This window comes from Apium graveolens, unplaced genomic scaffold (genome assembly GCF_009905375.1).
Source record: "Apium graveolens cultivar Ventura unplaced genomic scaffold, ASM990537v1 ctg3017, whole genome shotgun sequence".
Classification (NCBI taxonomy): Eukaryota; Viridiplantae; Streptophyta; class Magnoliopsida; order Apiales; family Apiaceae; genus Apium; species Apium graveolens.
In genome coordinates this window covers 99,473-123,496 of record NW_027417903.1, presented here as the reverse complement: position 1 = coordinate 123,496, position 24,024 = coordinate 99,473, and the positions used below count along the sequence as shown (strand labels likewise).

The following is a 24,024-nucleotide window of genomic DNA, read 5'->3' as shown; positions in this document are numbered from 1 at the left end:
TCCCACTAGCCTCTTACGTCCCAATCCAATCCATCAGGAATTCATTTGGAAAACCTTGAGTTGGAAAAACAAATAGGTTTTCTAAAATTCATTTTATCATTACCAAGCATTTGAAATCATTCGGACTCTTTCAAGTCGAAACTCATTCTTAATTCAGATTTTAAGGAAACAAAGTTCAGGGAGTGATTCAAAGATAAACAAGGAACAATTCATAAGGATTCTGTATCAAGGATAACAAGGCACTAAATTAGAAGGATCAGCATCTGTGTAGGGATCAATAGGGTGATCGGGAAAACAGGGTATCATTAAACAGGGTTAACAAGGATAATCAGAGGGTTCAATATAATCCATGGCTTAATAGATAACTTGAACAGAAAGGACAGATTATCAAAGGGTTGAATTATTAAGCTTATCAATAACAGTTTATCAAGAACAAAGGCAGGGTATCTCAAATCAATATCAGGGTTTCATAATTAAACAGTTCAATACACTACATGGTATGAACAACATTCTCTTTATAACCATTTACACAAGTAATCAGAGTTACTTGCCTGAATTTGCTTTCCTGAAGGTTGAACTACTGCCACCTAGTAAATCCTTTCCTTTCCTAGCCTGAATGCCCTCACGCTCCGAATCTACAATAAAACCAAACCTTAATCAGATTCTCAACTCTCGTTCCCGGAACGATCACTCAATACGATAACTCGATTACATCCTTGACTCGAGTATACGATTATAGCTTATACGCATAAGCACATAGCACATAGCATATAGCATATCTCTTTCGTAACTTTTATATCTTTATATATACTTAACCATCGAAGGTTCTTGCTTAACCTTAGCTATTTCTCAAATCACACTAATATAATTCTTACGAGTACATGGTTTATTCTCAACTAAACCTTTACGACCATAGTTATCACTTATGGTTATCAAAATTAATCAATCTCCACCTTAGCTCACATAAACATATAACACAATCCAAAATCTTTAAAAAGAATCATTCTCTTCTCTTTTATCATCAAAATTGGAATCCAATTAAACATATAAATCACTTAATCTCTAAAATTACTCATGCATTGACTTAACATCAAATCAATTCCTTTTTATTCCTACATTCCATTCGGCTATATCCACAAAACACAATTCAAAGGTCGAACATTGACATGCAAGCATTAGATTTGCTTAAAACTTGAAATTAGTCCAACACTCATCCTTTTTAGCTTATTTTCAACTTGACATTTACATGCAAGGCTATACTTTAACATGCATCACTAATTCCTTTTGTAAATCAACATGCAAATCTCGAGACTAGCTAATTAACCAAGAATCAAGTTATTAAATTTTAATTCCCTTTTCATTAGTACAAAACTCGACTAAAGCTCACCATGCAATAACAATTTCACTTCTTTTAATCCATTAACCATCCTAATAACAATCCATAATTACTTTATTCAGCAAGAAAATTGAATCAATTATTACATGGATCAAAACCATTCGGGTTTTCAAGAAAACAACACATGCAAGTGATTTCTCTTTATCCTTTAATCACAAATCAACCCATAATCAAATCGACAACTCATTTCTAATAATCACTTATCAATTTAACTTTTAGAAATCAAAACTTTTTTAAAATTTAAACGATCCAAGCATGCAAACACCGAAATCAACTTTTATGGTATTGGAGTTCAGTTTTTAACATCACAACTCACCACCGGTTCACCGGAGTTCATCACCGGTGGCGGTGGTTTCTCGGTGGTGCCCCAATTCGGGGTTTCCAACCTTGAAACCTCCGATTTATGTACACACAAGGCACATGCAAGACTCACTTGGCTTTGAAAATCATTTTTCAATTATAAAATCATCTCCTTAAGCACATACTAGACCATATACACACACGTACACACGCATCAAGCATGAACACACACACACACATCGAGCTTACATGCAACAAGATATTCACACATGCACATTCCAATAATCACTTTTGTATGATTAACAAGAGATTTTGAGAAGGATTGGTGATAATTATCAAAGAAACAAGTGGTTTACCAAGAGAAAAGAAGAAGATCCGAGAGAGAGAAAGAGAGAGAGTAGCCGAGAGAGAGTTTGAGAAAGAAAGAGAGAAGAGAGAGTGATGGTGCTCGGGAAAAAGAAGGAAAAAGGGGGAAGAGGTTGAGCTTTATACTCAATCAAAATCAAGGGCATTTTAGTACATTACTAATTCCCTTTTTATTCTTATTTGTTCCTTCCTTTTTACTAAAATATAACAAGGATTAAATATAAAATATATCTCTCTCGGGAAGTCGAGAATTATTGAAAATGACAATTTTAATACGTAGGCCTCGAAATTAGCTTTCCAACCATTACTCATAATAAGATTTTCAGCGTACAGTTGATTTTATATGAATTTCACGATCTCGCCTTAATAATATCATTTCCCACATAAAATCAATTTAAAAATGCAAAGACCACCAAATTAATCCACTCATCATTTTTAAAAAGTCTCTAGGACCACTATGAAGATAACAGAACAAATCCCATGTTTTTATCTTACTCGAATGATTTTATAAAAATGCGCGAAGGTTAATTAAACCTTTATTTAAGTCACATAATCCCTTTAAAATTCATAAAATTGTCACAGAACACATAGTCATGCACACAGACAACAATCTCACATACATAATCACGTAACGACTCAGGTCTGATTATAGAATTTGTCCTTCTTTAATATTTATCCTTTTCTACGCGTACCGGGTCACGTTCAGCTTGACGGCCCGATGCTCAGCGTTTCGATTACGCTTCTCATTATCATTATCAATCAACACGTCACTTAGGACGAAATACTTTATTTACACATTCATTTCATTCAATCACACATAATGCACATTTTATATTCTTTAACTCTTTATTAGGACGGGTTCCGTTCTACCTGACAGCCCGACACCACAGCTTATAAAATGTGCATTATATTGGAATGTTTTTATCTACGCTCCTATATTCTAATATACAGAAAAGACAATTATTCAGCACTTAGTCACATAATTATAATCACATCACATAACACATACTTTATTGACTTAATTACGTTCCAAAATTCTCAGTCGTCATAATATATCTTTCACTGACGCTAACCAAGCTCCTGATAGCTTCAAGAGTTTTGTTAAATTTTTGTCTCGGTCTTATTTTGCAGGTGCCTTGACTGCTAATCCTATCCTATACTTGGACGTGTTCAATGAGTTTTGGAACTCAATTATGGTTAACACTGTTGTGCATGACAATCAAGCAGTATCTTTGATGGTAAACTGTTCAATTCGGTGTAAATAGGTGGAATTTGATGCCAATGATGTTAACAAAGCATTGGGCATCCCTATAGATAGCATGGTGGAGGTACCAACTCAACAGGAGCTAGCTGATTTTATGGATGTCATAAACTACATTGATAAGATCAACATTGCCAGCTTGAATAAGAAGCATCTCAGGAGGGAATGGTCTTTCCTGTTTGATTCAATTGTTAGAGTATTCACTTGCAGGAAGACTGTGTATGACAATATATCCAGTGTGGTCCAAAAGTTGGTATTCTCCGTGGCTCACAACAGGCACATTAATGTGAGGCTATTGATCCTGGAAGAACTCAGCACCAGGCTCACTATGCCATTGGTCAACAGAAATAAGGAAATTTTATTTTCTAGGTTTATTATGTCTACTTTAAATCATAAAGTTACAGACATACATTTACTTGATGGTCTTGATAGAACTAAAATAGGCAATTATAAACAAGTGTCCAAAATCTTATTTGGGTCACTAATTACAAAGAACCAGGTGAAGGCAGCCCTAAATGTCACCAACTTTATGTTGCAGGGTTTTAAGAGCTACCCTTATCCTATGCCTGATATGAGGTATAGTGCCATATCTAGTACAGTTATGGCTCATATACTTGTGAAAGTAAAAACACGGGATAACCAACAGGGGCCTTCCACGACTAAGACCACTTCTTCGTTACCATTAGAAGCTAGGAAACCAACCACTTCATCCTCTCAACAGGGTGGAGTAAGTAAAAAGAAGAGAAAGAATACACCCTTGACTATCATTTCTGAGAGTGGTGAGGAACAAACACAACTAGAGTCTAACCTGGTCACAAAGCCAAAGAAGAAAAAGAAAGTTGAGCTGACCACTCAGGTAACCATCTCTACATCTTCCCAAAATGATGCAGTTGTAATAGAGGGAAACAAACATACTCTAGAGACATCTTCTCAATAAGGTGTCTTTATTGAATCAAGCATTCTCCCAAAGGCAATCTGTAAATAGTCTACACCCCAACTTGAGCACTCTCAAGTTGGTGATAAAAGAAATTTGGTTGGCTCACACAAAGAGAGCACATCATTTGAAACTCCCTCATTTACTCAGGGGGAGTTGCTAACAATCAATTCTGATCTCACAAATCTCATTTTATAAATTTCTTCTTCTTATAATGAAAAGCTTGAATCCTCATCTCAAGATTTGCCAAAATCAAGTGACATAGTTCAAGAAATTATGATCACCACCCAGGCACTACATTCAGTTGGTGAGAGGCTACATGTTGGGGTAGCCCTTGATGATACCAACACAAATACAGAGATTTCATCAATTTTAATTAAAGACCCTGTGCAAGATACTCTAGCACCTTCATGTGCCCAACAATCTTCACAGATTGACAGGTTTGAGGGTAGTCCTCTGTGGGGGAGCTACCTAAATCCTTTCCAATCCAATTGGAGGTTCCTCTAGAAGGGACAACTCCCCTCAAAATCCTGGCTGATATTGCACTGACAATTGAAGCTGGGAGTACAATTGCCAATGATCCAGCTATTGGGGAGGAAAGTATAACACATTCAAGTGCCAATTATTTGCAAGAAGAACAATGGTTTGAGACCATGATACATGACAGTAACCTGGTCAAATCCCCTCCAATTCAAATGGAGGTTCTCATTATTGGTGAACAACACACTGTCACAACCACAGTTCCAACTGTGAGTACAACTGTGACTTCTATCACAGGTGATGGTCCTACCTTCATAGCCTCTACCTCAAACACATCTCACCAAACACCTATCCCAAACACCTCAAACACAACTGACCAACCTTTTAACTCAAACACCAACCCTCAACCCTCACATCTCATAGCTCAATGGCTGCAAGATGCTCAAGCTCAACCAACAACTGCTAATGAACTTTTGGTTAAGCAACTTGCAAGCATAGCTAATATCACCCAACAACTCCTAACTACAGATATGTCAAACCAATACAATCAAGCAATACTATTTTCTTACAATGAGGATGTTGAAGAGCAACAAGATAAAATTGCAGATGAAGCAGATGGTAATGTGGATGCATGGATTTCCAAGGACTTTACCACAACTATGGAGGAGGCATTAGAAAATTTTAGAGAAGAATATGTGACCATTTTGGGAAGTAATGCTAAGGTCCTCATTCCTCAAGAAGTATATGATGTTGTGATAGAGGTGTATAAAGTACAATTGAAGGCCTTTCATCATATTGAAAGAGCTATGGAAAATACTCTGGGTAAGCATCAAGTTGCAGTAAAGAAATTGGTTAATGAAAGGATTGATGAGATGATGCCAACATATCAAGATATCAAGACCAAGTTCAACAAGTTTTCCGATAGGCTTCAAGCCCTCTCTCTAGCCCTAGTGGAAGAAAGTGTGTCTAAGTTGAGAGAATCTTTCAAAACTTTGCATGAAGTGATCCAGAAACAAATCACTCAACATAATGACTCAAAGGTCAATCTGGATCAACTGTACAAAGCTAGGTTTGAACCTTCAGCCTTGGTCATAGAGGAGGTCAAGAATGTTGTGCATAATTCTTTTGGTATTTTGGCAGCATCTAGTTCACAACAACCAATGTCTATATCCACAAATCTGCAAATTCAGTCTCTGCAATAACAAGTCTCATCTCTTCAAGTTTCAAATAATTCTCTTTCAGCTCAAGTCAGTGCTCTAACCACTCTGGTTCAATCTCAGCAACAAGACATCAAGTCCTTGGTAGATTTCCATAAGCATCTCCAAATACAAAACTCAGTTTCTATGGGAGCTATTACGGGAGCTTTAAATGTACCTCTTCCAGAAATAGCTAAATCTGTAAGATCCCATATCCCTATACCTTCAATCACTATGCCTGCTAACCAGACTAAGGGGGAGATGGTGACCAAGCCAAACCACTTAAGATACACATGATGTTGGTAAATATAAACTTCAGTTGGTTGCAGAAGGACCTTGCCTTGACAAGGAGTTTAATAAATTGCTTATAGCATTGAAAGTTTCTCTAAATAACAACTAGATCACATACAAAAGGGCTTTTGTTAAAAACATAAACTTTCGGAGAGTGGTGTTAGTGATCAATGAAAATTTCAGAGAAAAGAGGATTGTTGCCAATGTCAATGACTGTGGTGTAGACATGTGTATGTAGGTGTCTCTCTCAAATCTTCAATCCAAGAGAGCATCTGAGTTGGATGTCATCATTGAGAAAGTCAACAGGGTGATTCCAGAGGACACTTAACTACTTGGAGAGCTTAAAAAGACACAAATTGCTGCATTTCCTGAAGCCTATCTTCAACCAAGTAAGGGGTTGCCCAATATCTGCTCTACAACCAGAAAATGCAAACAGTTCATGATTCCTAAATATTGTGTTATGGGTAACTTAAGATTGATCATGATATTGGAGACTGACCTGAAGACAAAGAAGATGAAGATTGTTGAAGACGAGGAAATTATCAAGATTCTGAGTAGATACCTGAAGAATGCTCAAACCATGTTGCCTAGAACTCAAATCAATACTAAAGATGACTTGGATGATGATGAGCAGAAGCAGGATGAGCAAAAATCTTCCAACTCAAATCCAAGTCAGTCTAGCAAAGCAACTGGCAGCAAGGGTGGTGTGAAGAAAAAGGAGAATGAAGAAAAGAGGGGAAGGGATGATAGTAGGAGTAAAAGAAAGGATGGAGAAAGGGTAGAAAATGAAAAAGATGTCTGTTAGGGCAAAAACATGCGCTAATATTCACGAAAGTATACGCATTCGCAAGTAGTATAAGATATAAATCAGATTCGTTCCCACATAGACTGGTTTAGATTAAGTTCAATTTATGCACCCATGCAACAATGTATGGTTATCGCTCAATGCTAAGACAAATAACAAATTGGGTTTTGATTAAACTAAGAGATTATACTAAATAACATTAACTAAGAGAATTGAGGTTGAATTACTATATATGACAAATATGGGATTCTAACTTCATTACTACTTCATTAAATAGCCTTTTCGTTCTTAACCTTAGCATATGATGGTGATGACACTAATCAGATAACACGAAACCGATAAACGCCAACTTTCGTTGCACGAGTACCATTCTACCAGACATCCACAAAAGAGATAGAAACTGAATAGGCATCAATTATATTGAGACCCTATATGTCTATAGAATTTGACAACATAACGGTTTAAGCACAAGTTATCTATCATGATTACATAGGGCAAGTAAGATGGTTAAAATTACCTACGAATCATGATATCAATCAATCACCACACACCAAGATATCAGGACAAATTAATTATTGAAATCCATAAGTAAATCCGCTAGAACCCCATGACAACGATTAGCCCATAATTGAACTCATTGTCACCATGGGTTCCAATAAAACCATGGTATAAACAAGGTCTTAATAAACTGAATAATAATCAAAGTACGAATAAACGAGATCTAGGTTCAACAAGAACGAAAACGAGCATCCAAAGTTACAACAAATTCAAAAAATCACAAGTTGAAAACAAGATCTTCTTTTTCAAAGTTGTTCTGTGCTTCTAGGTCTTCTCCTTGGTATCCCAATCTTATCGGATGATGAAAACCCTTTTTTTAAGTATATATACGCCCCTAGTGGACCTGGACCCTTAAAATTGTCAAATTCCACTCAAAAAAGGCTTTTTTAGCGACCAACCGCGCCTTGGGCGGCCGCTCAGCTCTCCTGGGCGGGCGTTCAGCTCCTGGGCGGCCGCCCAGCTCTCCTGGGCGGGCGCTCAGACAGCTTCTGGAAAAAATTCTGATGAATCTTGTTTTGGCCATAACTTGAGTTCTACTCGTCAGAATTAGGCGATTCAACTGCCCACGTGAAGCTAACGAGATTCTATACAACTTGACAATGGCCTTGGCTTCCAAATCTGATCAATTTTTATCATATTTCCTTTAAAATCTCCTTTCTTCATTTAACTGATACCTGAAATGCAATAACACAAAAACACATCAAAATACAAACAACTTGAGTCCAAAACACCAATTTAAGTTTGTAATGAAGCATTCCAAGTGGATATAAAATCCACTCATCACACCCCCAAACTTGAATCGATGCTTGTCCTCAAGCATAAACAGACTCAAAACTACAAAACAAACATAATGCATGAATGCAACTACGTGAATGCAACTAAATGATAATGCAATCGATCCCCTCAAAATAACCATAACCAAATGAATAAGCCAATGCCTCTAAGAATGCAATGACTTTAGAGCTCGAATAAATCCCACAAACCAACTCACAAACCAGAAACGTGCGTGTGTGGATGCTTAACAGATATACTCTCGATACTAGATCAATAACCATAACTTATCTATCATCGAAACAATCAAAAGTTTATAAACAGAATAGACAATAAACGCATTATGACTCACAACACCTCCTTTCTACTAGGGTTATACAAGAATTCACACTATTATTGAACACATAGCAAAGATGCTTATTTGACCATGCAATGAATGAGGTCCCAAAAGACTTATGCAATAATACCCATGTAGCGAGCGTTAGGTTAGCGGATCCCAGACTATAAAAGCCTTAGGTCACTAGGCACAAAGTCCCCTAGAACTTAATAACTCGAGTATTAAAGAGCTCACTCTTGATCAATTATGCATAAACACATACTTTTTTCTTTCTTTTTTTTCTTCTTTTCTTTTTTTTTCTTTTCTTTTTTTTCAACAATTTCTGAATGAGTGTGTTTCGTTCCATCTCATTCAACCCTAGACTACTCATAAAAATATGAGCCGGCTACTAGCCATTTGACGCCTAGCCTTTCAACAATTACTAATGAAATCCAAGTTTTTCTCCAGATAAAAAAATCAGTGTTTTTACGTCATTACGAGAATATCACAAATTCTAAATATAACCAAGTGATTAAATCTCAACAACAAACAAGTATGATCATGATCTAGATCAAAATCAACCCTATAAGACTTTGTGAAAATATTTGTTTATGGCATGCAAATCAATTCATTAGGACTTAAACATCCCTCTATTCGTCATCACCACATTCAAATCAACATCAACTTATCAAATATCATAGTTCATCTTAAGGGATCATGCTAAACATGCATTCAAATGCAACTATATGCAATCACATAAAAATAAAAAAATATGTCCTAAATGAACAATCATGCAAAAATATGAATGAACTACAACTAAACATATAATATGAATCTATATGGACACACACACTATTAATCCTTACATGATCACCCCCAAACTTAAAATTTTCAATGTCCTCATTGAAGGTAATAATAAGGATTTCAGGCATACCTAATTAGCGGGAGAGTCACCCTCGTCGGGTGGAGGATCAGGTGGCCAATCAACCTCGCCACCAGTGTCTCGGACAACAGTACCCAAAGCCTGTGTCAAATCTGCAGTAAAACAACGGTGAATGTCATGCATGGCCTCCATACGCCTAGTCAATCTTCTATACTGCGCATCCCCAACACCAGTCCTATCAACTGTCTGTGGCGCATGAGAAGAACCCTCTGTAGGCACTGGAAGATCCGTTCAGCCACTCTCTACATCATCAAAAATATATCCCAAGCCCTTATCATGTGGTGCACCTAAGAATGCATAACTCAAGTGATCTGGTAGTGGGTGAAGCTCAAGTATGGGAGCTTCTTGAATAAATGGTTCAAAACGCTCCTGAGAAATTTTCAGCTCTGCTAACCCAAGAGAATTGAATGGCAAATCCAACTTCCTCTTCCACGGAGGTGCATTCAAAACCTGAATTTGTTCTACTTTAAAGCACTCCTCTTTAGCTGTGGGTAACTTTATTTACTTGAACACATTAAAAGTGATTTTTTGATCGTAAACCTTTATCGAAAGCTCTCCTTTTTATACATCGATCATAGTTCGGCCAGTAGCTAAGAATGGTCTCCCCAGGATAATGGGAATCTTCTTATCTTCCTTGAAATCAAGAATTACAAAGTCAGCAGGGAAGAAGAGTTTATCCACCTTGACCTAGACATCCTCCATTATACCTCGTGGATAAGCGATTGAATGGTCAGCTAGTTGCAATGACATGTATGTTGGTTTCAGATCAGGAAGACCAAGCTTCTTGAAGATAGATAAGGGCATCAGATTGATGCTAGCTCCTAAATCACATAAACACTTGTCGAACGACAAGTTTCCGATGGTGCAAGGAATAGTGAAGCTTCCAGGATCTTTAAGCTTCGGAGGCAACTTCTGTTGCAGCACAACACCGCATTCCTCCGTTAGAGCAACGGTCTCTAAGTCATCGAGCTTCACTTTCCGAGAGATTATACCTTTCATAAACCTCACATAGCTAGGCATCTGTTCAAGAGCTTCAGCGAAAGGTATGTTGATATGAAGTTTCTTGAACACCTCCAGAAACTTAGCAAATTGCTTATCCAGCTTTTTCTTCTGCAGCCTCTTAGGAAAATGAGGTGGATGATAGATTTGTTTCTCCCATGTATTACTCTCAGGAGGAGTGTGTTCCACAGTAGTCTTCATTGGTTCCACTTCTGCTTCCTTCTGCACTTCTTCTTCAGCCACAACTGCATTTTTTGAAACTTGAAATTTTTCAGGCTCTTCATCTTGCTGAACTTGGGGGCTTGCGACCTTTCCAAACCTTAAGGTGATGGTGTTCAACTGTTCTTCAACTTCCCTCTTTCCTGGAATTATTTCTGTATCACTAGGAAGCGTTCCTGGTGGTCGATTCAATAAGGCGTTAGCAATTTGCCCTATTTGGTTCTCCAGATTCTGGATAGAAACAGCCTGGCTTTGGCATATAAGAGCCTGGTTTTTGCACATAAGCCTCAACTCCTCCAATTCAGATTTTTCATTCGAAGATAGACCTGTATCATGAGTTTGTTGTTGAAGTTGGAGTTGTTGTCTTGGTGCAAATTGTTGCTGAAAACCAGGAGGGTTGAATATCTTATTTCCAAACTACTGGAACGGCTGTTGCATCGCATTCTAATTGTTGCTCTAGCTGAAGTTAGGATGATTCCAGTTGTCAGGATGATAAGTGTCTAGAACTGGTTGTTGCGATCTCTGAAAGTTGCTCACAAACTGAGCTGAGTCACTAGATATAGCGCATTGCTCCGTCACATGCGGACCTGCACACAGCTCACAAACACTAATTATCTGCTTAACACCATAGTTAGCCAGAGAATCAATCTTCATAGACAACGACTTTATTTGAGCAGTGATAGCCGTAGCTGTATCCACTTCAAGAACTCCTGCTACCTTGCCCTGTGGACATCTCTGGGTTGGATACTGATATTCATTAGCAGCCATCAGTTCAATTAGATCATAAGCTTCCTCATAGCTCTTTGCCCATAATGTTGATGCTGCAGCGAGCATGGGTCTGGACTGTGCTCCCAACCCATTGTAAAAATAAGTGATGATCATCTAATCAGGAATTCCATGATGAGGACACTTCCTAAGCATCTCCTTGTAGCGCACCCAAGCTTCACATAGTTATTCTCCCGTTTGTTGTAAAAATTGAGTAATAGCATTCCTGAGTGCAGCTGTCTTCGCCATAGGGAAGAATTTAGTAAGAAACTTCTGAGCAAGATCTTCCCAAGTAGTAATCGAACAAGCTGGTAGAGAGTGTAATCAGCTCTTAGCCTTGTCCCTCAGAGAGAATGGGAACAGTCTTAGCTTCACAGCATCTTCAGAAACACCGTTGAACTTGAAGGTGTCGCAGATCTCAATGAAATCCCTAATGTGCATATTGGGATCTTCCATTGAAGAACCCCCAAACTTGATTGAATTCTGCACCCATTGAATTATGCCAGGCTTGATCTCAAAGGTATTAGCTGTGATAGCTGGTCTGACAATGCTAGATTGAATGTCATTGATCCTGGGTTGAGAAAAATCCATCAAGGTTTTCGTTCGTGCTGCTGGATCTCCCATTGTAATGAGTACCTGAAACACAAACAAATAAACGTGAGAGTAAAAGAATCTGAGTCAGTGAACTTTAACGACCACTGATGACAAGCACATAAACTAAAAATTAACACCGAGTCCCCGGCAGCGGTGCCAAAAAATTGTTAGGGCGAAAACACGCGCTAATATTCACGAAAGTATACGCATTCGCAAGTAGTATAAGATATAAATCAGATTCGTTCCCACAGAGACTGGTTTAGGTTAAGTTCAATTTATGCACCTATGCAATAATGTATGGTTATCGCTCAATGCTAAGACAAATAACAAATTGGGTTTTGATTAAACTAAGAGATTATACTAAATAACATTAACTAAGAGAATTGAGGTTAAATTACTATATATGACAAACATGGGATTCTAACTTCATTACTATTTCATTCAATAGCCTTTTCATTCTTAACCTTAGCATGTGATGGTGATGACACTAATCAGATAACACGAAACCGATAAACGCCAACTTTCGTTGCACGAGTACCATTCTACCAGACATCCACAAAAGAGATAGAAGCTGAATAGGCACCAATTATATTGAGACCCTATATGTCTATAGAATTTGACAACATAACGGTTTGTAAGCACACGTTATCTATCATGATTACATCGGGCAAGTAAGATGGTTAAAATTACCTACGAATCATGCATAACAAATACATGAACCTATGCTAGCATAGCAAGTTCTAAACCTCTATATTCACTGTCGCTTCAATAGAGATTCTTCTGTAACACCCCCAGATCCGGGGTCGGGGATCCGGGTCGTCACGGTCTTTCTTTCCATAATATCACTTCACTTAATTAATAATAATTAACCTTATGCTGCGACCCCACACTAACACACACCACAACCCGTTATAGTCTCAGAGATGAAATTGAAATAAGTACAAGTCTTTGAATCCACAATTTAAAAGTTATTACAACCCAAAATGATTACTTAATAAGTTTACAATTAATTGCCATTATCTGCCACAAGTTATAATTATACATAATTGATCCTCAAAAGTAGATGGTCTGATCTACAGATAGATCTACCTCTGCAGCTATAGCAGCTATGATCTCAACGGGAAGGCGCGGGGCACTTCCCACGCTCTTGCGCTGGGTCTGCTTGAGTCTGGCCATCCTTCCTAACTGTTGTTGTGTGATGAAGAAATAAAGCAAGAGTGAGCATTACAGCTCACAAGATAATATATAGTGTAAACAATAACGCAAGCATCTAAATGGATAACTTGCTGGAAACCTTTATCAGGTGAAAGATAATTACTTACTGGATATAAGCAAAAACAAGGGATGAAGTTACCAATTACTTCACTATACTTATATCATTTATAAGGCTACTTGAACTACCACTGTTCAAAGTATTATAGGTTTAAAAAGGTCATCCCATAGATGAGACCACAAGTTAAAACTTGAATAGATTCAATCTTTGAAATATTATTGAATGAAATAAAGTTACGAGATACTTTATTTAGTCCCGATATATATCCACATATATATCTCTTAAACATTTCCTGGAACCTCTGTTATGTAAAGTATGAACAGAGTTTGTAACATCCAATGAATTTTGGAAAGGAAAAGAATTTTGGCATAAACCCGATATCTTGCTGATCAGGCAAAGATACCAATAAGTAACCTTTTCTACTAGTAGATGGATGAATCCCCCACCGGTCATCACCCTGGCCTCATTAGGACCTTGTGCTGGACCGCCACCCGGCCTCTTACGCGTTGATGGACTGCCACCCAGCCACTTAAACTTTGATAGACCGTACCCCGGCCTGTCGCTTATGCCGACTCAATTAGATGGGCTTACTTCCCGAACGTTGGGTAAGTAATCAATTCATTTGTTTTCTCAAAACAGCAACCACGTTGCGAATGTAAAATACACCACAGAGCTGGATCCCCCAGGTTTTGAGCGAGTATTTAAATCCCCTTTGAAAGGAAGATCTTAAATATAAAAATGAGTTTTGGGGTCCACTCTAACTTTAAAAATCATTTTGAAGACTCGAAAATATTTTTTAAGAATGTTTGGAGTACTGCTGATTTATTAAAATAAATCAGTCCCGATATATTAGAAATATCTGAATATTATTATTTAAATAATATTCTCATAAAGATAATCCTTATTAAAATATTCGAAGTAGAAGTTTTAATACTCATACTTGAAATGGATATTAAATAACCAAAGATATACTTATACGAAAGTACTATCTTTATTTGAATAATCGAAAATAAGTTTGATTATCGAAACATTATTCTTTAATAAAATAAAGAATATTATTAAATAATAAGCGGAGTCATAATACCTCGAATGAATATTATAAATAATATTCATTAAATAAAATAAAGTGAGTCATACATCCTCAAATGAATATTCAATTAATAATCATTAAATATAATAAACATAGTCATAAGTCCCCGAATGAATATTCAAATAATATTCATTAATTAATATAAAGTTATCGAATAAACCTTATCCGATCAATAGTTTTGAAAACTATATCCATATATATATAAATATATATATATATACTCGGGAACATCGACTCCCGGTTTAGAAATATGTTCACCTTTTGATCCCCTATACTAAGGGTAAACTCAAATACTGCTTATCTCTAGCATAGGTATTATGCAACTATAAGCATTGAACCAACAAATATATAAATCAAGAATATGAAACAGGCATGCATATATACCATATCACATGCTACAATATATCACAAGAATTTGCTAATAACAAATATACATTTATCGCAAGATCATGCATATACACATATACATCACAACAACAGTTATACGGGTAGAAAACTTGCCTGAGCGATTGGGGGTTACAAATGGCTCGGGACGAGTCTGGTAACCTATAAACAACATGTGAGTTGGAATTAAACCAAAGTCACTTGTAAATCTATACTTTAACCAAATTAGACTCTAACGCTCGCTTTGCGCTTACTGATTTTCTTAAGTCACTCGAGTACCCTCGGCTCCACCATTTTTAATAATTTAACCATTACGAGTTTTAAGGCGATTCTTTCACGAGTGTCTTACCAACTGCCTAACACACTCTACATAAATGTTTCATACTCCAATTAGCCCTTTTAGGTCATCAACATATGTTTCAAAGTAAGGCGAGGGGTAATGGTTCGTTCGCGAAACGTCGTTACTTAAAACGGCCGTTTCTCCTAAACCGTACATCGGAATCAAACGAACCACATATCAAAACGAAGCTCGTAACATGAACTATCTAAAAATGGAAATGGTCAAAACATAGCAGGGAGTTCTCGGGTCCTAATGTTATGAACAAAAGCAGTCTAATATAAATCGGACATTACGACGGCTATGTTTACGCGATTTCCCAATTTTATACCATTCCAATTCAATCACCAATCAATCCCAATTCATTCATACAACCAACATCCATCCACAATACATCATAACAGCCCCAATCAACTCAATATTAAAAATTATACTTATTCTTAAATTTGAATTTAAACTATACTTAAGTCCTTTAACCAAACCATAAGATTTCAACATTCAATTCACCACCATTCCAACCCAAACTCTAAACCAACAAGCATTAAGCTACTCTATTACCATAACAACCAAAATCATCCTAATATACAAAGTAAAGCTAGGGTTTGGAGATGATATACCTTCCTTAAAGTGATGTGAGTAGCTAGGTAGCCTTAAGAAGCCTTGAGATGTCTTAGGGATGCTTGGATCTTAAAGGAAAACAAGAAAAAATCAAGTTAAAAATCTTGAAATCACTATTCATTATCTTCTTCATTGATTTCTTGGAGAAGATTGTGAATGATTTGGAGGCTTAAACTCATAGGATAGCCATAACTATGCATAAGGAGTACTAGAGAATTATCTTACCAATTTAGGAAGCTTGGAACTTGAATTTTGAAAATTCTTCTCTTTGAAATGGGAAAAAGCCGAGAGCAATGTGGGAGAAATGAAATGATTTTGTGTTTTTGATTTGCTTAGATTAGCTTGGTTGTTTTTGTTTTTTTTTGGTTAATTACCTTTCTAACCTTGAACTTTGTGTGGTTTTAAATCAACCACATCTCCTTCCCCTTATGTCATGCTTATGTCATGCTTATGATGTCATCATCCCTTACTTGCCCTCTTCTTATTGGTTGGATGACCTCATCATCCCTAATGTAATATCCGGGATATATCGTGTAATTATTTTTGCTATTATATAATTATTATGTGTGTTCAATATCTATTCTGTGAGCTAATTGTTAAGTGTTATATGTACTTGAATATTCAAAAATAATATTAATTGAGTATTTTAATTTTTATATGTCCAAAATAAAATATAGATAATTGTCATATCTTCCTAATTATTTTTATGTTGGTTTATGGATTTATAAGAATCATATGAAATTTCTAAAATCTTTTTCCGGGTAATTAAAATCTATTTTATAAAAACGGGAACCAACCAACGTCAACCCTTGTTACGTTTTTGGAACCCGAAACTCTTTCGAGAACTCCTTCCTTACCTAATTGTAATATTCCGAGCATTTCCCATGTTTCGACTTTTTCGATCCGGCGTACGGTTTGTCCTGCGCGGGTCCCGGCACAATATTTTCGATACAATATTCGTTTCGGTAAATCAATAAAACCCGTATTTTCGATAAACGGGAGCTTTTTATTAAACTATCACAATTATCACTTCGTAATACGTGTAACCAAGCGCTGAGACCAAGATCGCAGTACAAATTGTACTGATTTGGATAATTATCCCGAAAACCGATACCGTTTGGATCAGTTTTTACAAATAAACGTACCGTTTTATATCCAGAATGATCCAACGGGATACTAATTTTCCGTAATTATAAATAGCCTTTTACCGTATTTTATTTCGTATCAAAATCATTTGCAAACAGATAATTATATAATTTTCAGAGAAAAACCCTAATTTCCTAAAACTGTTCTAAGAATCAAACAGCAAAACGAAGGCGTTACCGATCTCTGTTTTCAAAGCTTGAGTAACCAAAACGAAGGATTTGAAGTGTTCTATCAGATTCTGAGCTTTGTTTCACTGCAAAATCAAAGGTTTATATTCTGAAAATTTATTTATTTTCGAATTTATTTTATTAAAAATATGAATTTTTGTTCGGATGATTGTTTGTATGATTTGATGATTGCATGTTGTAGAGCTTGTTTTCCTGATGATTTTCATATGTCATACGTCTGATTTGGAGTTCAATAACATGCTCAAAAGTGGGTTTAATTTTCGAATTTTAAAATTAGGGTTTATAACCCGTATGAATGTTCTTAATTGAAATTTGGGGGTTTCTTATTCTGTGATAGATTGATGTTGTGTTATAGTGGATTGTGTTCTCTGTGAAATTTGCAATCTAGTCGTATAAGTTTCATGAACCAACGAGGTCTGTAGAGAAGGGAGTTGTGTTTTGAAGTTTTCCGATGTTCGCCGGAAACTGGAAAATTTCACGGCCAAATTCCGGCCAACTCAGGGATTGTTAGGATGAATTGATTGCATGGTTGTGTTCCTGGTGTTGTGTAGATGTGATCAGGAGGTGTTGGTGGGGTGAGGACGCCGGGAACGTATTCTCCGGCCACCTCTGTGTTTTCCGGCGACGGGATGTAAAAATTGCAGTTTGGTCCCTGGACTTTTGGGGACGATACAGTTAGGTCCCTGAAGTTTCCAGACTTTGCAAATTTAGGATTCCTGTTTATAAAATGTTTAAAAATCATATTTCCTATTTATTTTTATTATAAAAATTCATTTTTAATTTCTGAAAATTCTAAAAATTATTATTTTAGTTCCGAAAATTATTTTTAATTCACAAATAAATCTAAATTAATTAGTTAATTAATTTCAGTTAATTTCTAATTGATTAATTGGTCAATTAATTCGAAAATTAATTGATTAATTGATTTAATTAATTACTAATTGATTTTAATTAATTATTTAATTAGATTTAATTATTTAAAAATGATTTAAAAATTCCGAAAAATAGTTTCGAGCTTTAAAATATTATTCTAAATTATTTCCAAGGCTCGATAATTATTCAAAAATTATTTCGGAGCCAGAATTGGCCAACCGAACCCTGTTTATTAACCCGAAATTGATCCAGCGACCCGTTTTAATTCCGAAAAATGTTTTAAAAATCATTTTAAATACCAGAAAGCCTATTTATGATCCGAGACTTCTTTATAAATAATATATCATTGATTACGTGATGTATTATGTGTTATATGTGACTTGTTAATTGACTATCGGTCTATATATTCGGTATTTACTTGATTATCGCATAACTTTCAATCCATTAATCGGATTTGGATAAAACGAAGGGTAGATAGAAGTATGTGTTGAATAGAACTACATGAGTAAATTATTGATAGATGCTTATGATATGTGAGCAGAAGAGGCAAGACGTAGGAAAGGGAAACAGATAGTTGAGGAGTAAGACGCTTGTGATTGGAAGCGAGTGCAGTGTAGTAAGCTAATATCAGGCAAGTTTTCTGAACTTTCTCAAGATATTGTAGTATTTGATAGTCAGATTGATACTGCAAGTGCTTTGAAGCACTAAAACCTAAACTCTGATTCCAGTTATTGTTCTTGAGCCATAAACCTTATTCTTTCTAGACCATTGATTGTTGTATACCTAAACACAAATCTCAAGTATACGATACTACTCCACAAATACATGCAAACAAAATCCCAAACACTGAACTGAATTACTTGTACATTCAATTCTTGTATCCTATGCTTTGAAAGCCCAAATCTTTGAAACCCTGCAATGTTGATTCCTTCGTTATCCAATTCTTTCATTACCCGGCATCCAAGCTTTTAAATTGCCTTATTGATCCTTACAAGGATTGAAACCCTTTCATTGTTAAATATTTATTGTTGTTAATGATTTCGGTTATTGTTTATTATTGATTCTGTTATTATGTTAGAATTGGATTATTTTTATAAAATTGGGGACCAGATTCGTGGTCAGACCATATAATGGTCAAGTTAGGCCAATGTGTGCCTTGGATCCAGTAGTTAGAGCAATGCTGTGTGCCTTGCTCGAGGTTAGTGCGTGACTGATCAGTAGCCTAACCTTGGTTTTTAAATTAAAAGTATAATATCCAATTCTAAATCATAATCCATTGTTCACTTGATATTATAATCATATTCACCTGATGATCATTATTCTCAGTTTTGTCATTGTGACTTGCTGAGCTAGTTAGTTCATTTGTGCGATGTTGTTTATATTCTTTCCAGTTAAAAAGGAACCAGTTGGTAAAGAGGATCCCCAGTCCAGCGCGAGAGCTAGGGGTTCAGGTTGAGAAAGCTGAGCTAGTAGGCTTCTTTTGGGATAAGTTAAATTTGTAAAAGTTTGTAATAATGTTTAATACTCAGTTTGAGTTTGAAATAGTTGGGATTTGAACGGTTTGTAATATATTAGTGTGTTGGGCTTGTGTGCATACTTTAACCTGTTGCGGTCCGTGATGGTTGGTAAGTAGGGTCACTGCATATATTATTATTATCTTTATTATTGTTATAAGCAGGTTATAATTAAGGTGTGTGTGTGTGGACCCCAAACTTCTGACCCGGGTTTGGAGGGCGCCACAGGTTTGGTATCAGAGCTACAGGTTATAAGTCACTGACACAAGCCTGGGTTGACGGGAATGGGTAGAGGGATAGGATTAGAAGTAAGGTATAGGATGATAGAACGTCGAGAGGTTGAGTGTTATGGTATAACCGGTATTAGTATAGTTTGCGTCGTGGTACAAGATTCTTATATTGCGATATGATTTCAGATAGCAGAGATGGCCGACTCTTTTATTCCCGTATCAGCTGATCACTCAGAGCCTTCAGTTGGAGCACCAGCATCGGATCCACGTCCTTTTATTCCACCAGCATTGGCTATTCTACCTCCACCGGTGTTGCAGCCCGTACCATTGCAGGCCATTCCACCTCCAGGCATGAGGCCACCTGTCAGAGGACCCCCACCTGCTGATTCAGGCTTTACTAGTCATTCAGTCACAGGAGTACCTTTCCAGTTCTCTTCCTATCATGTCCCATATCATCAGTTTGAGGCTTGCCTTATGGAGCAGCGATTCCTACAGGGTCAGATCCAGGAGTTATTGCATATCATGCGTACCAGAGAAATGGGAAATGGTGAGAGACGACTTAGGGAGAGGCTCCAGGCATTTCGTAGAGCAGCTGCTGTGAGGATTGTTGAGGCTACACATGAGGACATCACCCCTGATTTCCTAGTGGAGTGGGCTAAGTGGGTTCTAGAGGAGCTTGAGGAGATAGGAGGTCCAGATTTGCCATGAGCCAGAGATTCTGAGATGGAGATGCTGAGCAGTGTTGTTATGATTATGTAGTATGTACAGTAGTGTGTAGTGTGTATCAGTAGACTTTTGAGTTGTATTTATAGACTAGCTATGCTGATGAGTGAGTAGGTTGTTGTACCCTTTTTGCTTTTACTTCCGAAGCGTCTTTACGCTTGTATTACCTAAAATTTTTTATCTATATATATCAGTACCTTTTTCCTTTCCAACACTGTCATTTACTTTATCGCACCTGTTTTACTTTACCTTATTGATTGCACCAGTATACCCTGTGATACCATGTACCCTGTTTTCCCTAACTGTTTATATTCTGTAAAGAAGCATGCAATTTACTTAGTTACAACTGTTTTCAAAAAGAGATATTCCTATTTTACAAAACTTTTCTTTTATACAAAGATTTGATTCAAAAGCTAAATAAATTGATTGATTCTTTACAGAAAATGCCTCCCAGAAGAAATACTCGCACCAACACCCAGAATGAAGAAACCAACAACAACAACAATAACAACCAAGATGATACAAACCAGAATGTGAACCCAGGACCCATGGACCCAGCAATAGCCCAGATTCTTCAAATCCTGGCCCAACAAACAGTTCACCTGGCACAACAACAGCAGAGACAGACCAATCCCCAGGTAACTTTCAAAACTTTTCAGGCAGTAAACCCACCAGAATTCAAGGGTTCCTTAGAGCCAATTGAAGCAAATGTGTGGTTAAAGGAAATAGAGAAGGCATTTACCTTGGTAAAAGTGAAAGAGGAGCAGAAGGTTGAATTTGCAAGTTACTATCTGAAGAATGAGGCCACCTATTGGTGGGAGATGGTGAAGACATTGGAAAGCACAGATGTTATTACTTGGGAAAGGTTTAAGGAATTGTTTTTAGAAAAGTATTTTCCTCAGTTTGTTCAGGATCAAATGGAGCTGAAGTTTTTAGAATTAAAGCAAGGGAACATGTCGGTAGTAGATTATGAGGGGAAGTTTGAGGAATTGTCAAGGTATGTGCCGTCGTATATTGATACTGATAGAAAGAAAGCTAAGAGATTCCAGCAAGGCTTGAAGCCATGGATCAGAGGGAAGGTAGCTATTTTTGAATTGGATACCTATGTCGGAGTTGTGCAGAAAGCTATGATCGCAGAGACAGAGAGTGAGATGTTCCAGAAAGATAGGGAAAGATAGAAAAGGAAAGTTGAGGGAAGTGAGGGTCAATCACAAACAGGGAAGTTTCCAAATTTTAAGAAGGGCAAGTTTCAGCCAGGGAGAAATTTTAATTTCAGGAGACAAAATGCAGGAGACGGAGGCTAGGGCAACCGTCCAGCTAATGCGAATCAGCCGAATCAATTGAGATTAACTTTTCCAGATTGTCAAGTTTGTGAAAAGAAGCATGGAGGAGTTTATAACAAGTTGAATGTAGTATGTTTTAAATGCAACCAGAAAGGGCACTACTCGAGGGAGTGCCGAAATCAGCCAGCAAGAGAGCCAGCAAATAAGGATCAGCCTATCCGGAATCCAGCAGTGAAGGTTCCGGCCATTGGATTTACATGCTTTAAATGTGGGAAGCCAGGACATATGGCCATGGATTGCAAGACACCAGCCCCAGTTAGTAATGCATTAAGGATTATGATATCTAACCCAACAGTGAATGAGACTCCGAGGGCTAGAGTTTTTGACATGTCGGTGAAGGATGCGATCCAGGATGCGGATGTCGTGGCAGGTACGCTTAATGTGAATTTTTTTATGTGCCAAAGTGTTAATAGATTCGGGAGCAACTCGATCGTTTGTTTCACAAGATTTTGTTAGTAAGTTAAATTGTCCAGTTGGGTATTTAAATGAAATAATGACTGTGGAATTAGCAAATCAAGAACGTGTAACTGTTAACCAAGTTTGTGGGAATTGTGAGATTGAGATTTCTGGTAGTAAGTTTTGTGTAGATTTGATACCATTTAAGTTAGGAGAATTTGACGTTATATTAGGGATGGATTGGTTATCTAAGCACAATGCCCAGATAAATTGTCGAAATAAGAAAGTAATGGTGAAAACGCCAGACGAAAGAATAGTAACGTTCAAGGGACAGAAGCAGGTAAAGAAGTTCTTAACGATGATTCAAGCCAAGAAGTTACTACGACAAGGATGTGAGCATTTCGTAGCATATGTGATCGATAGAAGTCAGGAGCCAACAAAACTTGAAGATATTCCAGTAGTGAATGAATTTCCAGACGTATTTCCCGACGAGTTACCAGGACTTCCTCCAGACAGAGAAATTGAATTTGCAATCGACTTAGCACCTGGAACCGAACCAGTATCCAAGGCCCCGTACAGAATGGCGCATGTTGAGATGAAAGAGCTGGCGAAGCAATTGCAAGAATTGTTAGAAAAAGGAGTAATCAGACCTAGTATATCCCCGTGGGGAGCCCCGGTATTATTTGTTAAGAAGAAAGATGGAAGCATGAGATTATGTATTGACTATAGGGAGCTCAACAAGCTTACAATCAAGAATAAGTATCCGTTACCTAGAATTGATGATTTGTTTGACCAATTGAAGGGAGCCAAGTACTTCTCCAAAATTGATTTAAGATCGGGATATCATCAACTGAAGATCAAGCCAGAAGATATACCAAAGACAGCTTTCAGAACAAGGTATGGACATTACGAGTTTTTAGTGATGTCTTTTGGATTGACCAACGCCCCAGCAGCGTTTATGGACCTGATAAACAGAATTTTTAAGGAGTATTTGGATAAGTTTGTTATTGTGTTTATAGACGATATTTTGATCTATTCAAAGACGGAGGAGGATCATGCGGAACATTTAAGGACAACTTTGGAGATTTTAAGGAAAAAGAAGTTATATGCTAAATTGTCGAAGTGTGAGTTTTGGCTACAGGAAGTTCAGTTCTTAGGACACATAGTCAGTAATGAAGGGATCAAAGTGGACCCGACAAAGATCGAGGCAATTACGAATTGGGAAAGACCGAGAACACCCACTGAAGTAAGAAGTTTCTTGGGATTGGCAGGATATTATCGACGATTCGTTCAGAATTTCTCAAGAATTGTAACACCATTGACAAAGCTTACATGAAAGAATGAAAAGTTTATATGGAATGACAAGTGCGAAGAAAGTTTTCAGGAATTAAAGCGGATATTAATCACAGCACCTGTTTTGTCACTTCCAGACGATCAAGGAAATTTCGTAATTTATAGCGATGCTTCTTACAAAGGATTAGGATGTGTTCTTATGCAGCACGACAAGGTGATTGCGTATGCGTCAAGGCAATTGAAACCACACGAACAGAAGTACCCTACTCATGATTTGGACTTAGCAGTCATAGTACTTGCTTTGAAGATTTGGAGACATTATTTGTATGGAGAAAAATGTGAGATTTTCACGGATCACAAAAGTTTGAAATATATATTTACCCAGAAGGAACTTAATATGAGACAAAGGAGATGGTTAGAAT

General features: G+C 37.0%; 1 non-coding gene across 1 annotated transcript; it reads left to right on the top strand.

Moving 5' to 3' along the window:
- The first annotated feature begins 11,727 nt into the window (after positions 1-11,727).
- LOC141700877 (small nucleolar RNA R71) lies at positions 11,728-11,834 on the top strand. The gene has a single exon (XR_012566571.1). It is a non-coding gene; the product is annotated as a small nucleolar RNA R71 (small nucleolar RNA).
- The last annotated feature ends 12,190 nt before the right edge of the window (positions 11,835-24,024 follow it).